Source organism: Rousettus aegyptiacus, unplaced genomic scaffold, assembly GCF_014176215.1.
Source record: "Rousettus aegyptiacus isolate mRouAeg1 unplaced genomic scaffold, mRouAeg1.p scaffold_m13_p_5, whole genome shotgun sequence".
Taxonomy (NCBI): Eukaryota; Metazoa; Chordata; class Mammalia; order Chiroptera; family Pteropodidae; genus Rousettus; species Rousettus aegyptiacus.
The window spans coordinates 8,975,449-8,980,648 of record NW_023416308.1 but is presented as its reverse complement, the minus strand read 5'-3'; the positions used below and the strand labels follow the sequence as shown (position 1 = coordinate 8,980,648).

The following is a 5,200-nucleotide window of genomic DNA, read 5'->3' as shown; positions in this document are numbered from 1 at the left end:
TAAGATATTTCAGCAGATTTGCACAATGAGAAATATTAAAAGAAGTTTTTTCAGGCTGAATAAAAATGATACCAGGAAACTCAGATCTATACAGGGCAGGAAGAATGCTAGAAATTGTAAATATATTAACCAATATAAAAGACTTTTATATTCTTGTTTGTTAATTCCTGTTATCTGGAATCAGACTGTCTTGGCATTTTGGAATCCAGAATTAAGATATAGAGACAGGAACCTTTTGGCTTTTCAGAAATCATCTCGTCTCTGAAGCAAGTATGACTGAAAATACACAGTTAATTGTCACAGTAACCTTTGTACTATATATATCTATATATATCTATCTATATATACATATATATATATTTTTTTTTTTTAAGATGAGGCAACCCTTGGTTGACCTTACAGAGTGCAAGGACTGTGTCAGCTTACAATCCCTTATTTCTTTTTTTCTATGCCTACAGCACCTGGTCTTCCTAGATGGTCTCCCATCCAAGTACTAATCAGGCCCGACCCTGTTTAACTTCTGTGATCATATGAGATCGGGCTTGTTCAGGGCGGCATGGCTGTAGACCATATAGATATTTTTAAAAGCTTAAAAATATTCCACCTCTTACAGATGAGCCACACAGGGCCTAGGGCTTTATGTGACTTTACCGAGGCATGACCCAGACCTAGGTGCGCTAACCACATCACTGTTTGCCTTCTCGGGTCTAAGCAGATCAGATCACAGCCCTGCCGCTGCCTAGCACGGTGATTCTGAGCAAGTGACTGAATGTCTCCAAGCCTCAGTTTCTTCTCATAAAACAGGAATGATAAGATGCCCACCTCTTTGAATTGCTGAGATTATCAGAGACTATATTGTGGGAATTGGGAATACCTTTGTTCCTAAGTGATCGACTCAAGGTATCTTAAACATGAAGAATGTTTATTGTTTCATAGATCTGGGAAGTTTGGACGTACCGATGGTTTCAGGCACTGTCAGCTCCAGGAACTCAAACAGCGTCATCATGAATTTCTCTCTCTCTCTCTGTCTCTCTCTCTCTGTCTCCGTCTCTGTCTCTCTGTCTGTCTGTCAGCTTCAGGCACTGTCAGCTCCAGGAACTCAAACAGCGTCATCATGAATTTCTCTCTCTCTCTCTCTCTGTCTCTCTGTCTGTCTGTCTGTCTGTCTGTCTCTGTCTGTCTGTCTCTCTCTCTCTGTCTCCGTCTCTGTCTCTCTGTCTGTCTGTCTGTCTCTGTCTGTCTGTCTGTCTCTCTCTCTCTCTCTTTCTCTGTCTCTGTCTCTGCCTGTCTCAGTCTCTTATCTCTGCTTTCCTTGGTTTTGGCATCACCTTCGGGCAGTCTCTCCCAAGGCAGTGGCTGAGAGAACCTCCAGCAGCTCCAGGCTCATATCCCACTTAGGTAGTAGAACCAAGAGAAAGCAAATTTCTCTCTCCCAACAGATTCAGCAACTCTTCACTCTGATTGACCCACTTTGAACCCCACACCCACCCCTGAATGAATCCCTGATTCTCATGGGCCATGTCTGGTTTGTATATCCTCTTCCGGATCAAGCGGGTGGAAGAGGGATGGTTTCCTGAAGGTAAACCGGGATGCCGTCATCAAAAGATGGAGTCGTAGATTTGGCAAAAACAACAGACATTGTCGACAAGTCTATAAAGTACTGGAAATAAGATCGACCAAGTACAGCCTCATCCAGGTCCAGCTCTGCGTGTGCTAAGTGGCTTTATCTTTCCAACTGTACAGGGGAGAAGCTTATGGAAGCACTAAGCTCGTGGAAGACCCAGCTTTATACTGGTTTTCCGGTTCCCAGCCTTGCGTGACCCAAGGTGCTGCCTCCTGTCCCCAGGCTCCTCCTGGAGAACTGCCAGTACTCCATGTCCGCACGTTAGCTTGGGATTTTCTTCCCTTCTTTGTTTTTGGCCTCTGGGAATTGCCCTGAATTCCTTAGACACTCTGTAACGCGTTAAGAAGAATCGTGCTTTTCTCTCTCTGTTTCGCAGCAGGATGATTTTCAGATCATCTCCCACCGTAGAGAGGGGTCCACAGTGTGCAATGAGTCATCTCCCCGTTATATAGATGAGGAAGCCCAGGCCCAGAGAGGTTAAATGTCTCTCTCATTCCAGGCCACACAGCTAGCGAGTGTGACAGAACCAGTATTCAAACCCAGAGCCTGTTTTCTGATCACCAGGCTCAGCTAACTCAGTAGATAGTGGCTGGTTAATGAGGTCGCACACCTGGTCTGTGGCAGTCTTACCTAGAACTAGCTCCTCCCTAGGCACCCGGGGTCCTGGGGCACTCCCTCCTGCTTCCTGAGAATTAGGAAGCCCAGAGAAACGGAACTTCAGTGTCCACGTAAGACATCTCGCAACCAAGACGCCGTGAAAATTTCCAGTCTGAATGAGGGGAAATGGGTGGCTGGGGAGAGGACCCCACAAATGGGTGGCTCTATCCATTTCGTATGGCTGCCAGGCCTCCTCGGTGTTCATCGGCTTGTAACTGCATAACTCTGTCCTCTGCCTCCGTCTTCGCCGGGCCGTCCCCTCTGGGTGTTTCTGCATTTTCTCTTCCGTCTGTCTGATCTCCTGGCCCACTCCTACTTTTGGCTCCTGGAGGTGAAGAATCTGAACTTTATTTAAATTCCATGAGAATAACATTTTTTTTTTCTTGAGGCCCTTTATATGTTGAAAAAAATAATAATAACAGATGTGTCTGACATAGCTCCTTCTGCCTTGAATGCAGACGTGATGGTTGGAGTTGCAGCAGCCGTCTTGAGACCATGGGGAAAAGGATAAGATAACATCCGCCCTGTAACTTCAAGATGCTAAAGTGAAGCCAGCAACTGCTAACCCCTCTGGCCTTCTTGTAATGTGAGAAAAATAAAATCCTATTTGTTTAGCAAAAAAAGGACACCTGTTATTGGATTTAGGGCCCACTCTGGTAGTGTAGGTTGATTTCATTATGAGTTTGTTAGACTAATCACATCTGTAATGACCCTTTTTCCAAATAGGGTCACATTTACAGGTTCTGGGCTGTAGGATATGGTCATATCTTTTTTTGGGGGGGGTGGGTGGTGATACTATTCAAACCTCTACAGTGGAAAAACAGTCAAACTTCGCTCCGTCGCCCAGCTGTGGGCGATGAAGGGGGAGCCATGTGCTTGGATAAGCGAGCAAGCTGCAGAGGCTTTTGACAGTGTGTCTTTGTTTTGTATTTTTCTCTTGTTTTGAGGTTTTCTGCCCTCTTTTCTGGAAGGTGCGCGATGCTCGGTTCTGTGGTTATTTTCGCCTAACAGCTGTGTTTCCGGTGAGCAGCCGGGGGATGCTTCTGACTCAGCAAAACTGTGGCAGTAACCGTCAAGAAGCTGTTCGAGCGAGGCTAGAAATAAAGAGGCAGTTTCTTCCGCGGTCTCCTCCTCCTTTCACTTCCCCACCCGTAGGTGCCTTCTGAAAGTCTCACAAAGCACTTCTGAGAAACCACCTCGACCAGCGCGCTCCAGGCCTGGCCGAAGGTGGCCCTCGGCTAGGCTTTCCAAAAACAGCCGGATTCCGGGAAGGACTCTGCCAAACCGGCCTGGCTTTGTATCTGGAAGGCCCCTCCCAAGGTGCGCCCCCCCCCCCCACACACACACGGTTTCCCACAGGTCTGAGCAGTGAAAGCAGAGGCGGTAGGGACTTCTGCGGTTTTCCAGGGTGTGGCCGCAAGTCGTCTTCAGTAGGCAGGGGTATCTGCGTTCTGCAACTCGTCTGTTTTTCAAAGGTGATGATTTCACCCTGGGTCTGGGAGGCAGCTCCAAACTTCTACCCACTGGCGCAGGATTCTAGCACCTAAGTACAGACAGGCGCTGGAAGGCCTGCCCGCAGCGGGGAAGGAACAAACCAGAAAGGAATCCGTGTCATGGAGAGCCAACCTCTTTGCATGCTGGTGCCTGCAGAAGGCTCACGGGAGAGCGAGACAGCTGCGTTCTGAGCCTCGCTGCTGCTGTTCCGAGAAAGAAAGGAACAAATAAATTTAGCTCCGTCCCACGCACCCTTCACAACTGCTTATTGACCAAACAGAGAGAGGCCTCTATTTCAACCCTGGCTTCTCAGCTTTTTGTCTGATGAGGCCTGCCACCACACTTTGCAAGGAACTTTTTTTTTTAGGAAATAACTGACCTCGGCCACCTTTAACTCTTGGTTAGACATTGCACAAGGAGCTCGGGTTCAAGGTGTGTGGTGCTTTTTGCCATCCTGAAACAAAATGGCGGCCGGTAAACTTTTCCACCTGGGCCTCAGCCCCTAGAACCTCTGATATCTGTCTCTGGGAGCCAGAACAAGGGGAAGGCTTGAGACGTGTGACTGGCCGCTCAAAGGCCAGTCTGTAGTTCCCAAAGCCATTAGTTTAATAGCATCATTTGTGGAAATAAAGAACTCGCTGACTGGGTTTGCAAGTTAAGAGACTGGAACAAAGCACAGGGGAGCTCACCAGCGTGGACGGGCTCCTGTGGGACAGGGGGCAAGCTGTGGGCTCCGCGTCACACAGCTCTGGGCTCGGGTCCTAGCTCCACCATCTAAGGGCGGGGTGCCTCTGGGTGAGGAGAGCTGTCTCCTCACCTGGAAGGGAGATGCCAGCCGCGACGTCGAGCCTTGGTTCCTTACCCGTGAAATAGCAATCATGATAGAAGGTCGTCCCGAGGATTAAAGGACATCTGAACAAGCCCCTCCCAGTTCTTGGTGTGCCGCGAAGGCAGGCAGCAACCCTGTCCCGCCCGGCCTCCCGGACACAGCATTCGGCTCTCTCTTCCTATTCCTCTCCCTGAGCTTTGGGCATCGCCTCCCTCTCTAACTGAAGGTGAGCAGACCTGGTCGTGGGGCGTCCCACCCACCCCTGGCCCTAGTGATTAGTTCCTGGGTGGCTGAGGTGGGGACGGCCAGAGCCAACTTCAACAAGAGTGATTGAACTATTGGGATGGAGAAAATCTCGATGCCAGGTCTCTAAAGGTCAACTTTTAAATGCGATGCTCCTGGTGCTGGCTCTCTTTGTGCAGAGGACAGAGAGACTCTGTCTGAAGGACGAAGCCAACACAGAGGAAAACAAACATGGCGTGACCGCGTCCTGACCGTTGGAGCCCTTTGATCCAGCCATGTCTGAAGCCATCACCCCCTTGAACTTCCCAGTTTTATGAGCCAATGCATTCCCTTTTTGGTTTCAGTGAGTCCGA

The 5,200-nt window shown here is 49.0% G+C and overlaps 1 pseudogene; it reads right to left on the bottom strand.

Annotated features, from left to right (window-relative positions):
- Positions 1-449: 449 nt before the first annotated feature.
- LOC118603226 lies at positions 450-568 on the bottom strand (annotated as a pseudogene).
- Positions 569-5,200: the final 4,632 nt, after the last annotated feature.